Raw genomic sequence first — 17,723 nt, forward strand, 5'->3', positions numbered from 1 at the left:
CTTTTTCCTTAGTAATCAATGTGTTTATAAAAAGCTTTATATCTTGTTCTTTATAAAATTTCGCAACTATTAGTTTACCATCTATTGATGTTTCTTGAATTATTGAAACTCTGACAGTTACCAAATAATTATTTTCCAATTTCATCATTCCTACCACATTTATTAGTTGGTGTTGTACTATGTACAAGAGTATTTGCTTCTCCCTATTTACTCATTTGTGTTTATAGCACTATACAATCATAGATCAATGAGTTAGATTTCATCTGTATAATTTGTTTATTTTAATGCCCAAATTGCTTTGTATTGGCCAATGGGATATCCTTCAAGGTGGTTTGTGTCCTTTTGACATATCACCATAATTTTTTAAAAAATATTTATTTATTTGTGTATTTTTTTATTTTTAGGTGGACACATTATTTTGTTTTTATGCGGTGTTGAGGATCAAACCCAGTGCCTCATGCATGCTAGGCGAGCACTCTACCACTGAGTCACAACCCCAGCTCTATTAGGTCATAAGCATGTTCCTGTACATATTACAAGTCAATTAGGTTTTCTTCTTAAAAAAGGAAAATGTTTAGAGTAAATTTAAATTACAAAAGACTAAAGAGAAATGAAGTAAAGAGAAAACCCCTATTTCTTGCCATGCACGAAACTCAAAGTGGATCAAGGTCCTAGGAATTAAACCAGAGACACTGTACCTAATAGAAGAAAAAGTAGGGGCTGGGTATGTGGCTCAAGTGGTAGCGCGCTCGCCTGGCATGAGTGCGGCCTGGGTTCGATCCTCAGCACCACATACAAAGATGGTGTATCCGCCGAAAACTGAAAAATAAATATTGAAATTCTCTCTCTTTAAAGAAGAAAAAGTAGGCCCAAATCTCCAACATGTCAGATTAGGGCCTGAATTCCTTAATAAGAGTCCTATAGTGGAACAATTAAAATCAAGAGTCAATAAATGGGTAAATTCCAACTAAAAAGGCTTCTTCTCAGCAAAAAAAAAAAAAAAAAAAAATCAGTGAGGTGAATAAAGTGTCTACATTTTGGGAACAAATTGTTACCATGTTACCACATGCATATCAGAGCACTAATCTCTAGGATATATAAAGAACTCAAAAATCTTAACACCAAAAGAACAAATAACCCAATAAATAAATGGGTCAAGGAACTGAACAGCCAATTCTCAGAAGGTGATATATAATTAATCAACAAACACATGAAAAAATGTTCAACATCTCTAGCGATGAGAGAAATGCAAATCAAAACTACTCTAAGATTTCATCTAACTCCAGACAGAATGGCAGCTATTAAGAATATAAAAATTGGCAAGAATGTGTGTGTGTGTGGGGGGGGGGGAAGGCACACTCGTACACTGCTGGTGGGACTGCAAATTGGTGCAGCCAATCTAGAAAGCAGTATGGAGATTCCTTGGAAAACTGGAACTGAAACCACCATTTGACCCAACTATCCCACTCCTCGGTCTATACCCAAAGGACTCAAAAACAGCAAACTACATGGACACAGCCATATCAATGTTTATAGCAGCACAATTCACAATAGCTAAACTGCAGAACCAACCTAGATGCCCTTCAATAGATGAATGGATAAAGAAACTGTGATATATATATATATATATATATATATATATATATATATATATATATATATAGTATTCCATTGTGGGTGTGTGTGTGGACACACACACACACACACACAATAGAATAATATTCAGCATTAAAAGAGAATAAAATCATGGCATTTGCCTCTAGATAGGGCCAAGGGGAGGGAGGGGATGTGAGGGAGCATGGGGGTAGAAAAGAAGGTAGAATGAGATGGACATCATTACCCTAATTTCATGTATGAGGACATGAATGGTGTGACTCTATGTTGTGTACAACCAGAGATATGAAAATAATGTGCTCTATATATGTGTAATATGAATTGAAATGCATTCTGCTGTCATATATAACAAATTAGAATAAATTTTTAAAAATAATGACATAGTACTAACTCTCATCAAGACAGAATAAGAAAAATATACAAACAATATTAGGAATGAAAAAGAGAACACGACTAAATATTCTGCAGAGATTATCCAACAGGAGGATTCCATGAAAAACTATTTGTTTCAATAAATTTGAAAATTAAAATACATATTTCCTGTTGCTGTTGTTTTAAATAATAAAAGCTTATAAACTTTACATGGATGTTGAGTTTTTGTCTTTACACAAATTTGTCATAGATTTTTGCAATAGCAAGAAAATGTGAGACACTCTGAATGTTCAGAAACTTCTTTCATTTCTCTTTTCAGAGAACCTGCTACTCTGCTCTGGATAATCCCACAGTCACTGTGAATTTCTGTCATTCCTATCTCTCTCTCTCTTAAACTTAACATTTCTTAGAAAACAGACTTATCATTACCAGCACCAACGTGAAAAGGTTAAATAACATTTATTCAATCAACCTTGATAATACCCAACAAATAATAATAATAAAATCTTTCTGTAAGAAGACATATAAATATCTGAATTCCTAATTGTGAAATTCTTTATTCCACACAGACATTTGAAATTCATAAGTACTTTTTGTCACACCAGTAAGGAATACTACCCTAACTGAATATTCACATTTGAAAAGTAACACATTCAAAAGATCAATGCTTTTTAAATAACTCAAGCACTCAACAAAGGATATCCAAAGAAATGATATTTATGTTTCTGATAGTAATTATACCTGATTCATTCTCCCACCATAAAAGAAACTCATATCTAAATGTTGAAAAGACTCTAAGGACCAAAGAAACTATATTACTAAAAATTAAACAAATAAATAATGAGTGCTTACTGTGAACCAGATACTGTGAAAATCACATTTATATATGATAAATAACCTTTAAAGAATTTGGCCAGATCTAATCATTACCATCATCCTGTGTTGAACCCAGTTTATGTACTTGCCCAGATTTACTACCTACTGAATTCTCAGTCACTTAGGCAATGCCCTTAGCAAGCAACAGGTACTACCTTCAACTTATCTTCTAAAACCACTGACTAGCATAGTGCTCCTTTGTGGGTAAAGGAAGAGGCACAGCTCCAACATCACCTCCACAGTCACAGCAATACCTATACACTGACCTACACAAGCTTGGTTTTTCCTACCACTTCCAGATTCCAATGAAGCCTCACAGCCTACACTGTGGGATCTGACTTCCCCCAACAACTGCCCACAAGGATTAGGAACACAATCTGAAAGAACAGGGATGATATGTGCCATGAGAAGAAGTTTGACCAAAGAAAACCAAGAGTTGGGAAGATGTTGGCAGATAAATCTCTTTCCCTACCTTAATTTAACTGATCGATTCTATACAGTTTGTTTGGCGATGCTCCGCATGACTGAGCAAGTGACTAAGACAGTGTCTGGGTTTTCTTATACATCTGAGGGCTGCTTAGTCATCAACTTTTGTTTTTCTTCCTTCACTGTTTCTCTTTCTTCCATTTCTCCCTCACTCTTTATCTTCCAATGTTTTACCCAACCCTAGGTTGTGCCTCAAAATATATTGTCTGGGGATCCTAGGATAAGAAAATACATTATTGCATTTCTGCTACATTGATTCCTAAATATATGGCAGGATTTTTGTTTGTTTGTACTTAGCTGAGATATTCTGTGCTTTCTGAAAATAATTTTGAATGTAGAATGTAGACACAGAATAATTCTCCCTGGGAATTCAGAAAAGGCAAGAAACCTAAAAACGTAGGTTCCTGATGTCTATACTACTCTAAACCCAGATAAAGAGGAAACTATGATAGTAGCAACAGAGATGTAGAGAATGGAATGTCAAAGTAAATATAAAAATGTTCTGAGTAAAGCAAGAAGGAGCTGTGATCAAGTTTTTTTTTAAAAAAAAAAAAGAAAACTGATTTCAGATTACTCATTAAAATTATCATTATATTCATATTGATAGGTAATACTTTATATCAGATGTGGTAAGCAGAAGTCTAAGATGACTCCCAATGACTCTCACCCTTGCATAATTGCCTCCCCAGCTTGTGTGTGGATGGAATTTGTAACTATGATGATATTCTGTGGTTATGTCACATTGAATGGGAAGACAAGTTTCACATAAATTAAATTTTGGTCTAGAGATCAAAACTAGAGAAATAAGAAAAATTTTAGGTGAAAAAGATTTGATGCAAGAAATTTTCTCCAATGCTGGATGGCACCAATATTGAACAAATCCTCCTTCTGAAAAGCTGATACTTAATCTCTGTATTGGGCTCTAAAGAAGGATATTTCCAAAAGAGAGTGATCCATCATCAGCAATTTGTTATTTGCCTCAATAAACAGACTGAAAATAATCACCAATGTTCACATTAAAGAGCTGCAAACAGGAAATTCATAAGAACTTTCTGAATTTAAAAATCCAATGATTTTAATTTAGTTAAATATATTTTATTTCACTTTCTATTATATACTGATACTTTTATATTTATATGGCTAAACACATCATCTCCCTCCTCAGCCATATCATATTTATGTCCTAGCTTTTCCTATCTGACTTATGTTCATTCAGATATGTAAGATGCTGATTGAAGGAATATCCTTCATTTTTTTATTTTCAAAGGATTTAATAACATATATGTGGGATCTCCTTGCTTAATGAGTAGAAAATGAATATAGACAACTCCACATTGTATGGTCCTTAAACACTTGCTCATAAAGTTATTCACTGGAAACAAACATAAAGAAGCATAAAGCAGTAACAAAAAACGGGAGTAGAGATGTGCAACATTTTTATTTGTAGTTTTATGCCTTATACAGAATCACTTGCTTTGTTACATGGTAAATGCATAGAATAATAGAATTCTAGGAGTTTTAACTAACTGTGTCATGTCAATTTGTTTCCTCTATTTAAAAAATTCCATGTAACTTTTTTTTCCAAATCCACATAAAGCAAACAAAATGGTATTTGTGTAATGGAGTATTCCACTTGTGTGAAAACATCACTTATAAAAAGAAAGAAAGAGGTGATATACCAACTGAGTTCCCATATTCTTCATATTTCACTTCAGTGAGCATCATTGTAAACAATAAAGAAAGGATAAAAGAAGATGCGGAATAGATTGAAGTGACAAAATTTACTGAAAGGACTCATGCACCATTCACTCTGTGACCAAAAAAAAAAAAATGAAATTTGTTTTGCGAACTAAAGATTGAAACTTAAAACATTTGTTCTTAAAAGAGCAAGAAATCTCTCTGGAGATAATTAAGTTGTTGGTACTAGTAATGACCGGTTTCATAGATTTCAAGTATGCTGCATTTCATGATGTTGAAGTAAATGGTGAAATTGTTGATAGAGAGGCAACAGAAATTTTTAAGTAAAAGTTTTTGCTTCAGAATTTAAAATGAAAAATATGTAAGTCTAACACAGTAACAATATGCACAATATTTCATATTCAAGAAGATATCACTACATAAATAATGGAGTTCCTTTAATTTGACAAGCATACTATTTGCTACCTTCCCATTAATCAATAGTTAACACATTTATTCACAACGCATTAATTACAAATTCTTTCTTATGGAAAACTATATATGTGTTGGTCCTTATACACATATACATATGTATAAAAATTCTATGCATATGGAGGCATGGGTGTCCATTCTTTTATATTTACATGTGCCCAAAGAGACAGCTTCATGTATTGTTCATAGTATAAAATAGTTATTTTTCAATTAAGTTATAAAAATAAGGGATGTAAAATATATCCAGAGAAATATGGCATCATTTATAATTAAAAAGGGAATCAAAGAGAACAAAATAAAAAGAAAAAATTAAAATAAATGATGTAAATATAGTTATAGGCAAAAAAACAAGTAAAGATACTCTGAGCAGAGAGGAAAATGCCTAAAATATTAAAATGGAAAATAAGAAATTCATTTGTTTAATAATATAAGCTAACTCCTCATGAAAATCTACATTTCCTAGAATATTTTGATGATATATAGAAAATAATGAGTAAATTATTTCTTAAGTGTGAAGCACCAAGGAAATAGATCAGTAAAACAAAAAGTAATATCATCACAGCATACAAACAGAAAATTCACATATAGACAGAAAAAAAATCACAGTTTACATTGCATTCATATTTAAAATCAAACATCATTTTTTCACATTTTGAAATCCCCCCCAAAATATGGAAAGGAAAACAAGCCAGGACTTTAATATAATTTTTTTTCCAACCTGGAACAGCTGCAAAAAACAAATCTTGTTGGAGATAAGCTTGGTTATAAATATCAACATTCCTTTAAATAAGGGAGTCCAGTTTTCATACCATCTGCCTCTTTCTAAAAGGGAAAAATATGAAAATCATAAACCAGGACATTCCTTTCAAATAAGGCATTTAAAAATGAATGTAGTAAAAAGGCTATGAATTATTCTGAGTTCCTGCCTTTAAACTTGTTCTGGGTAGCTCAGATCGAAAAATGGGATTTTGTAAAAGTAAGCAACTCTTAATTTCATGAGTCAATTCCCTAAAGCTAATAATAAGCAAAAAAAAAAAAAAAGTTGTTTTCCAACTTTTTAATGTAATTAGCCATCATCATAATCTCTGACTGGACCATATTTCTCCTTAATGTGTCATGCAAACTACAGTTTATTTTTTAACTATATGTGTCATTTTTGTTACCTCTATTTTTTCCAAAATTCTTTTAGAATCTTGTTCTAAACGCATTCATACTATCTCTTTCAATATAAAAATCTAGTTACAAACAGAACTATACTTTTCTTTTAATATAGATTCCATTCTCTGCAAAAACCCTGGCTATGCCTTTTTCAACACCCAGCTCTTTTTATATTCAAGTTGAGTTTGGATTTTTATCTTAAAACCTTCTTTCTTCTTTTGCCCTTAATTATTTTTCATTCTTTGTTAATGACCTTGTGATTGAACATTTTAATTTTTCACTCTGCCACATCATTATTATTTCAGGGATGAATTCCATAAACCATATCCATTATTTAACCCTTTAAAGCACTCACAAGAAAGAATTAATACAAGATGGTTTACCTAACAGAGGGTTTCAAGCAGTAAAACTAGACATGTTTGTATAAGGGAATATATGGTATAGTAATACCAAGATTACTTGAAGAAAAGTAGAAGAAACACAGAGAAAAATGATATAGTTTATTTTAACAATATGTAAATATTTACTCAATTCCCTGCATTACATTGGTAGGATTCTGAAAAAGTTACCCAAGGAGCCCCAGTGTAATTCATTCTCATTTTCATATTCATTGTCTCTCTTTTCTTTTATTATATATAAGCCCATATATTGCAAACAAAAAGAACAAAATTAAATCTTTAATCATGAGCTTCTGAAGATATTTTGAGGTGCCAAGACTGTACTTAAATGTGTCCTTCTTTAGAAAAATATATCCTAGGGCCTTTTTAAAATTCAGTTTCATTGTTTTTAAGCCATAGACCACCTAGGTCTGTAATTACAGAAAACAAAGTTCCTTTAAAAATGACAAATGATATTTAATTGCTTCGTTGGAATGCTGCATCTTCAGTGTATAAGGAAGGAGAAAAGGGAGAGATTTCACTATAATAATGGTCAGGATTATTTCATCAAATTAATTATTTAATAAATATTTATAGCACTCAATATTTCATACTTTGCATGATTTGGTGTAGGCACTACCAAATTAATGAACAATCAGATTATCAATGTTGAAACATAAAAGTTATTTTACTTAGATCTATCAAAACTATGTTTAAAACTATTAAAATAATTTTTCACACTAAAATTAGTCTATTGTTTATTTTCTGAATTCTCTTGACTGGAATGCAGTACCAAAAGAACAGGGATCTTTGCTTTGCATACTAAAGATTCTCAAAAAATAGGGACAATGTCTAGCACAAAGTAGTTACATATTATTAAAGAATATGAGCATAATAAAGTCTAGATTAACTCTTCTCTACTTTAACTTGTTTCCTCTGAGTCTCTTACTTTTTAGCTATTGACCCATGTAAGCTCATTTTACATTTTTAAAATGGGTACAATAAGAACTCTTATCTCATGGCTGTATTATAGTGGCTAAAATAAATAAATAAATCAGATAAAGTACTTAACATGATGCTTCTCACACAATAACTGCTCAGTATTACTAATACCTCTACATTGTGCTGATTCAATAAGTTACTGTTAAGGTTCACAGTGCAAACAGTACTTTAGACTCCCCCTCATAAAGCACCCTGACCTTAACCCCATGCTCATTAAAAATCAATAAGCTCCATTATATATAGGTTCTTAAGAATGGTCTCCGAATATACTAAGCCTGTAACAACTTAATTACAGGTAATTGTACAGTTTCTGCTACTGCTAGATCTCCTACCCATCTTTTATCAACAGCTAAGAATCTTCAATAAAAGTATCTTTAGATAACTTACAAGATGCTAAATAACCTTTCATTTGTGATAATAAATGTATATTGTCCTTGCTTATAAATTCTGGAAACTCTGGATTAACATAGTATCACTTACATACTTACAGTATATGTACATAATGGGTACTCAGAAATACTTACTTTCTAAAATTGAATGCTTTAGAACAACAACAAACAAAAAAGCACACACACTATTCACTATTTTTTAAACTGGCAGCTTAATCTCTGATTGCGTGAAGTCCAAAATTATACTTCTGTTTAAGAAAAGGACCTTCTCAGGTGACCACTTCTGCCAATTCTTCCTTATGTCCTCTTCTTGATGTTAGTATTACTTAGTCTGTAAGTCAATTTTTCTACTATATCTGCCACATGCATTGTACATGTCAATACATTTTCCTATATTAGAGCAGTAGCCTGACTTTAATTAAACTCATTCTATCATAGAGGTTTGGACCTTTCATCTGCGATAATAAATGTAGCATTTCTGTATTTATAATAATCCTGGATCTAACATATAATGGCAACAAGAAACCCAATTTTAGAATAACTCTTAAATTATAGTAACAATAATGAGATCTCTTCACACTATTATAATGGACAGAGTCCAGAGCACTGACAACATCAAATGCTGGTTAAGGATGTGGAGCAATGGGAACTCTCACTCATTGCTGGTAGGAATGCAAAACAATATTGCCATTTTGGAAGTTTGGCATTTTCTTACAAAAATAATCATACTCTTATAATATGAAGCAGCAATCATAGGCAGAACACAAAATTTTCCCTCTATATGATACTATAATGGTAGATGCATGTCATTATACATGTGTCCAGAACCATAGAATGTACATTAGCAACAGTGAACCTTAAAGTAAGAAATGGATTTTGGGTGATGCTGTATCAATGCAGATTCATCAGCTGTAACAAATATAAGACTCTAGTAGGAAATGTTGATAATGAACAAATTATGCATGCAATAGGACAGGAGGCATATGGGATATCTCTATACCTTCCTCTCAATTTTGCTGTGAACTTAAAAGCTGCTCTAAAAAAAAGTTTAGAGCTATCAGAAAAAAAAATTCCATAATAGTATTGCATAATTACTTAATTAGTTATAAAATTTTTCCACTATTAAGAAATGATTGAGATTTTCTTATCAAGTTAAACAAAATTCTTATCCAGAGTCTATTATATTTTATAAGCCCCCGTAATAAAAATCACATGCTCAAAATTCTGTAGAACTATTAAATCTGTACATGCTAAGGTATACATTTTCAATCATTGCTGAATTATAAACAATTTAAAGATAAAAACAACTGAGTTTCCCAAAGCAACTTTTGCAGTAAAATGTATAGTTTTAAAAAAAAATGCTAAAAATTTCTAGCAATCCCTGTGCCTCAAATCTTCTGTATCTCCCATTTGTCTCTAGCCATCCCAATTTGCACAGCTCTGTTCAAATTCCCATCCATATTCATTTTAGTCTGGGCACTTGGGTTCATTTCCTAACTCAGAAAGAAAATACAGGCCATCAGGTAAATCAGTCAATATTCAAGCTTGCTCTAAGTCTCTCACAGACACCAACACACAAATCTACACATAGCCTTAGACACAAACCCTGTCTTCATTAGTACTTCTACTTTGATCTCAGGGTAAGAAATGTTCCATCTTCTGCCAAGGCTTCCCCTGTGTACAGGAGATTACCCCAAAACATGCCTTTTGTTCCATTCTTTCTATATGCTCTGTCAGTGCCTCCACCTGGGGCATCACTTGCAATACTGAATTTGTAGCAGAATTGATTTTTACTATCTTCAGTCTTCTTTACCACAAATCTATATCATGGCACTTCCAAAACAATCTTTTATGATTTAAGTTTAGTCAAGATATTCCCCTGAAGTATGCTGTATCATTGAATATTTCCCCATGTCCTTTAAGATGCAGTTCTTACTTCAGAGTTTGGTAAAATCTGGCTCATAGTCTCTCCGATCTTTTTAACCTGTCTTTATCCCACACATATAATGTGCTCCAACTATTTGGAATGAAACACAGTTTGCTATTATATTACACAATACTTTACTATCTTTGCTCATGTTCTTCCTTTCTCTAAAAATGCTTCAAAATATTTTTTATTAGGATATGTTCTATTCTTCCTTAAAACAGAAAAAGGGTATGGCAGTCACTAATTTGACTCTAATCTTCTAATTCTCCTTCCCCTCTGGTAGAAGGCAATATTATACTTCACAGTTCCCCCATTTCAAATTAAACAATTTGCTTTGACCAATCAAATTCATAATAAGCCAGTCTTCCCACTGCTGCTGTGATCATGGAAATACTTTCTGATGAAGTGGTCAACATCTTGGGTCCCTAAAGCTTCCCTATCAACCCATTTGGGGCAAACAGCCTATAAAAGAAATAAACATTTGTTGTGTCATAACAGTATTTTTTTGGCCAGTTTACTCCTGCAGCACAACCTAGGCTATTCTTACTTATACAGAGGGTTACTTTTGTTACATTTTCATGAGTGCAACATCAACTGATTTAAATGTTGCTTCTCCAAGTGCTGATAGCATTATAGTCATATTCTTATTATAACACAAGAATGTAATAAAATGACTGTCGCAGTTATCTATTTCCCTTATTAAACTGTACTCCTAAAAGAAGGAACTGTGTACTTCGGTCCTGCATTCTCACAATACAGTGAGAATACAGTGTTAAGCGCATAGTAAGTTCTTAAAATGTTTATTGAATTAACTGTTCATTCATTCAATCATCAAGAACAAGAGACTATTCTAGTTAGCAGAGATAGAGTAAAAACAAAGCAAACAAAAATTCCTGCTATCATAGCCTCATATTTTTCTGAGAAACAATGGCAATAAGCAAAAAAATACTTAATAAAATCATATCTTATTAAATAGTGATAAATGCTATAGAGCAGGGAAAGAATATCAAGTATTGCATGGTAGTCAGATAAGACCTTCAATTTGAAGGTGACCTTTTTAATACCGATACAAAGGAAAGTAAAGATACTAGCCATGCAGATATCCAAGACAAGAACAATGCAAAGGCAAACAACCTAAGCAAGTGAAGGAGGATGAGAATATTCAGAAATGAAATTAGAAAACAAGGGGTCAGTTTTATGGGTCAATTTAAGAGCTTTAGCTTTTATCTTGAGTGCAATGAAGGACCACTGAATGGTTTTGCAAAGAGTCAAGACTGGGAAAAGACAGTAGAAGATAAGGTCAAAGAAACGACAGCCCCAATCTTCCATCTTATGCCATATTTCCTCTCTCTATAATACATGTGCAGCATGGAGAAATCTTAAAAAAAAAACACTGAATATCTGATATTTTATGTTCATTAATTGCTAGGCAGCAAAATTGAGTAAAACCAATATGTAATTACCAAAATATTTTAATGTACCAAAGTATAATAATGTATCAAATATCAAGAGAGAATAAGTACTTTATGTTACAACAAATCTTAGTAGATAATAATATAAAATGAATTAACAACCAATCAGAAAAAGATTAATAGCTTTATGAATCTTGCTTCATTTACTTAGATTTATCCAAATACCACAAAATAAATACAAGTAAAAACATTTCCTCAGTGTAATACTGCCTTCCATAAGAAAGAACTGTGTTCAGAACCCACGTTCCTTGCCAGAACCAAACAACCCAAAACAAGGAAACAAAGTGAGAGGAAATAAACTACAAATCAAAACACCTTTTGCCAAATGTTAAATCAAATAAACACCTTGCGTTGTGTCCTTGATGCTGCCAAGTCTGAACTCTGGAGAGCCGCCAAGGGGTAAGATGTTTCCAAAACCAAGGTCTTTACTGAGGAAGCTGTGTTTGCAATCCTGGCAAATTCAATTCCAGATACCCAAAATAATATCCTTGGTTGCTTTTTCTTACTGAAATTCAAAATAGAGCATATGTAAATGTTAAATTGATGATCCCCAGTTCCCTCATTGTCTACAGAATAGAATCACAGTGAAAGCATTTCTAAAAGTTTTTTGGGTTGCTAACTCTGTTACCTACTAAATCAAAATAAGTTTACATGGCCAGAATACACTCAGAAAATATTGCATTTTATGCCCATTTTCACAAGCCACAATTATATAATAAGGATACTGAGAGATTATATAATAGAAAATCCTATTAAAATTTCCTTTATCCAATATGTCTGCAAAGATTATCTAAAAAGTAACAGGACATATTTCCAATACATTCTAGAATCAAGTATGCATGCAAAGAAACTAATTTGAAATTATTTTCTGTTATTTCAATTTGTACCAGGCTGACTCACAATACAATTGTATTTATTTAATCATAAACTTTCAAGTATATATTATTTTCTAAATACCCACTAAATATCAACCAGAAGCACCCACTAAAAATCAAGTGAAGCATGATTTATTTATTTTTGTTCAATGAATATTTACTAAATACCCATCATGTGCTCAACACTAAACTTTTTTATACTTTTACACTACAAAAACATTCATATGGAAAAGAATATCACATTTAAATGGTTAGAACTACTGCTAATAATAATAAACTCAAAATTTAGAGAATATTTCACCAATTCCAATAAGATCATTAAAAATAGCTTACAGTTGTTAAGATCACCAATAATAATCCAAGTCAGAAGTTATAACAGGAAAATGTAGTCTTTTGTTAACAAATGGTGCTAAAAAAGAATAAAGTTGGGCCCTTATCTCACACCATGGGCAGAAATTACCTCAAAATGAATCACAAATCTAAACACAAAGACTAAAACTAGAACAGTTAGGAAAAAGCTCAAGAGTAAAACTTCGTGCCTTTGACTAAGACCACAGTTTCTCAGACACAACACCAAAACCACAAGCACAGAATTTAAAAAACAGATAAACTTCATCTATATAAAGCCTGTCGCTTCAAAGAACATGATCAAGAAAGTGAAAAGACAATCCACCGAAAGGGAGAAAACACTTGTAAATCAGGTGATCGATAAAGGTTTTCTACCCAGAATATATGAAGAACCCTCAAAACTCAGCAATGAAATAAATCAAAAGATCAATTGTTAAATGGATAAAATACTTGAACAGACATTTTTTCCAAAAATATACAAATTGCCAATAAGTGCATAAAAAGGCACAACATCATTAGCAATTAGGGAAATTCAAACACAAACTACAAGATATCACTTTCATTCCCACTAGAATTATGATACCAAAAAAAAACAATAACAAATGAAAATGAGGATGTGGAGAGAAACTGGAGCATTCATAAATTGCTGATAGGAAAGTAAAATGGTGAACACTTTGGAAAACAGTTTAGTGGTTTCTCAAAAAGCAAAACACAAAGTTACCATACAACTAACAATTCTACACCTAGTTTTACACTAAAATAGCTTTCATCACATAAAATAAAATAAAATTAAAATACCTCTACATAAAATCTTGTACATAAATGTTCATGACAAGGCCCACCTATATATCCGCCTCCACCCACCTGTGAAGGACTCAGGCCCAGGGTAGGTCCAGGTTCCTCACCCCCCACCCCCCGCCAACCTGTGAGCCCAGGCCTAGCCCACTTCCATCTTGGGACACTGCAGACATCGCCATAGTCTTCCCCACAAAGTAGCCTCTACCTTTCGACAACACACAGGGCCTAAAAGCAACTACATTTCGGAGCAGATATCCCAAAGCCGATGTAAGGTTCACCATTTCAGCCCAATCTCTGAAAGATTTTGCATCCATCTTGGGGCACCTCCACTGTTACCTTGAGTTGCCTCCCCTATTGCAATCACCACCTTTAGTTGCAGTAGCATCCACCTGCAGGGTCTGGAAGCCCGGCATCAAGGTGAGGTACAGATAATCTGCATGGCAGAAACTATAATATCTCAGATCCACACTGCAAGAAAATAAGACACATAAACAACAAGAAAAAATAAGGGAGGAAAGTACCCCAAACAAATCAGGATACTATTATAACAGATCCAATGGCAGTGAAATTGATGAAATGTGGAGTTCAGAATGATCATAATTAAAATGATCTTTGAATTAAAGAATGACCTAAATGAGCAAACAGAGACAAAAACTAATCACTCCAACAGAGAGAAAAGAGAGCAAATACAGGTAGCAAAAGATTACTTCAAGAAAGAGATAGAGACTCTGAAAAAACTCCAATCAGAAGTCTTTGAAATGAAGGAAACAGTAAACCAAATAAAAAACTCAATAGAAAGCATCAGCAACAGACTAGATCACGTGGAAGACAGAACATCAAATGATGAAGACAAAGTATACAATCTGGAAAATAAAGTTCACTACACAGTGAAGATAGTAAGAAACCATGAACAGAATATTCAAGAATGAGGGGATAGCACCAAAAGAACAAATCTAAGAGTTATTAGGATAGAGCAAGGCACAGAGTTTCAAACCAAAGAATATACAATCTCTTCAATGAAATAATATCAGAAAATTTCCCAAACATGAAGAATGAATTGAAAAATCAAATACAAGAGGCTTACAGAACACCAAATGTACAAACGTACAACATATCTACACCAAGGCACGTTATAAAGAAAATACCTGGCATACAGAATAAGGATAGAATCTTAAATGTCATAAGAAAGAGGAATCTCCCCCTATATCATCACATATAGGAGGAGAACAATTTGTATCTCAGCAGATTTTTCAACCCAGACCCTCAAAGTCAAGAGATCATGGAACAACATATAACAAGCTCTGAAAGAATATGGATGCCAACCAAGAAATTTACATGCAGCAAAATTAGGATTTAAATTTGATGATGAAATAAAAACCTTCCATGATAAACAAAAGTTAAAGAGAATTTACAACCAGAAAGCCAGCAATACAGAACATCCTCAGCAAAATAGTCCATAAAGAGGAAATGAAAAACAATGATGAAAATCAGCAGAGGAAGATATTACACTAAAGGAAAAACTAATCAAAGGAGAAAACAAGTCAAGTTAAATACCAAATAAACAAAAATGGCTGGGAATACAAATCATGTCTCAATAATAACACAGACTAGCATATTGCATTAAAAAAAAACCCAACAATATGCTACCTCCAAGACACTCATCTCATAGGAAAAGACATCCAAGGACTGAAGGTGTAAGGTTGGGAAAAATCATGTCACTTACATGGACTCCAAAAGCAAGCATGGGTTTCCATCCTCATATCAAATAAAGTAGACTTCTAAGCTAAAGCTAATCAAAAGGGATAAAGAATGACACTACATACTGCTCAAGGGAATCATACACCAACAAGATGTAACTGTTATAAATATATATGCCCCAAACAATGGAGTATCTATGTTCATCAAACTCTTCTCAAGTTCAAGAATCAAATAGACCATAACACTATAAGTCTGGGTGACTTTAACACACCATTTTCACTACTGGATAGATCTTCCAAACAAAAGCTGAACAAAGAAACTATAGAACTCAATAATATAATCAATAACTTAGACTTAACTGACATAAATAGAATATTTCATCCTTTAATGAGCAAAACCACTTTCTTCTCAGCAGCACATGGATCCTTATCTAAAATAGACCATATACTATGCCACAAAGCAACTCTTAGCAAGTACAAAAGAACAGAGATACTAACCTGCATTCTATCAGATCATAATTGAATGAAACTAGAAAATAATGATAAAAGAAAAAAATAAAAGCTACCCCAATACCTGGAGACTAACTAATAAGCTACTGAATGATCAATGGGTTGCAAAAGACATTAAGGAAGGAATTCAAAAATTCTTAGATGTAAATGGAAACACTGATAAAACATCAAAATCTCTGGGACACTATGAAGGTAGTACTAAGAGGAAAGTTCATTGCATGGAGTTCATTCCTTAAAAGAAGAAAAAGTCAACAAACAAATAACCTAACATTACATCTCAAAGTCCTAGAAAAAGAACAGATCAACACCAAAATTAGTAGAAGACAGGAAATAATTAAATCAGAGCTGAAATCAATAAAATTTAAACAAAATAAACAATTAAAAAATTGACAAAACAAAAAGTTGGTTCTTTGAAAAAAATAAATAAAATTGACAAACCCTTAGCTATGCTAACAAAGAAAAGGAGAGAGAAAAACTATTAACATACATGATGAAAAAGGAAATATGACAACAGACACAACAAAAATACAGAAGATAATTACAAATTGTTTTGAAAACTTGTACTCCGATAATATAGAAAATATTGAATGCATCAAAAAATTTCTAGAGTCAAATGATTTGCCCAAATTGAATCAGAATGATATACACAATTTAAACAGATCAATTTTAAGCAATGAAATAGAAGATGCCATCAGAAGCCTATCAACCAAGAAAAGCCCAGGACCAGATGGATACACAGCTGAGTTCTACAAGACCTTTAACAAAGAACTAATACCATACTCCTCAAATTATTTTGTGAAATATAAAAAGAGGAAGAACTTCCAAACTCATTCTATGAGGCCAGTATCACCCTGATTCCAAAATCAGGCAAAGACACATCAAAGAAAAAAACATCTAATATCTCTAATAAACATAGATGGAAAAATTCTCAATAAAATTCTGGCAAATCAAATACAAAAACATAGCAAAAAGGTAGTGCATGATGATCAAGTGGGGTTCATCCCAGGGATGTAAGGTTGGTTCAACATAACAAAATCAATAAATGTAATTCATCACATCAATAGACTTAAAGATAAGAATCATATGATTATCTCAACAGATGCAGAAAAAGCACTTGATAAAATACAGCACCCATTCATGATCAAAACACTAGAAAAACTGGGGATAACAGGAACATATCTCAACATTGTAAAAGCTATTTATGCTAAACCCCAGGCCAACATCTGAACAGAGAAAAATTGAAAGTATTCCCTCTAAAAACTGGAGTAAGACAGGGATGCCCTCTTTCACCACTTCTCTTGAAGCTATGGCCAGAGCAATTAGACAGATGAAAGAAATTAAAGAGATATGGATAGGAAAAGAAGAACTCAAATTAGCACTATTTGCCAATGATATGATTCTATACCTAGAATACCCAAAAAAAATTCTACCAGAAAACTTTTAGAATTAATAAATGAATTCAGGAAAGTAACAGGATATAAAATCAATACCCATAAGTAAAAGGCATTTCTATATATCAGTGACAAATCCTCTGAAAGGATTTTAGTGTTTAGCATTTCTTTCAATAAAATTAACATTTTTTTCAATGTGTATAGAAAATTTGATTAAGGCAAAATCCCACTTTGATCCTTTATTACTTATATAATGAAATAG

The 17,723-nt window shown here is 32.6% G+C and overlaps 1 protein-coding gene across 7 annotated transcripts in view; it reads right to left on the minus strand.

The window, feature by feature from the left end:
• TRIQK (triple QxxK/R motif containing) overlaps window positions 1–17,723 on the minus strand; it is a 73,018-nt gene that overhangs the window by 45,003 nt on the left and 10,292 nt on the right. For 2 of the 7 annotated variants that reach the window (XM_081266428.1, XM_081266429.1), the window contains exon 2: window positions 12,188–12,347. The exons of 3 other annotated variants lie outside the window; for them this stretch is intronic. The gene's annotated coding sequence lies outside the window, so the exon portion shown is untranslated. Of the gene's footprint in view, window positions 1–12,157; window positions 12,348–17,723 lie in introns of those variants that run through there. 2 more of the 7 variants (XM_081266425.1, XM_081266426.1) reach the window with 2 other exon arrangements.

The sequence above is a fragment of the Spermophilus citellus genome (genome assembly GCF_964194105.1).
Source record: "Spermophilus citellus genome assembly, chromosome: 14".
In the NCBI taxonomy this organism is placed as follows: Eukaryota; Metazoa; Chordata; class Mammalia; order Rodentia; family Sciuridae; genus Spermophilus; species Spermophilus citellus.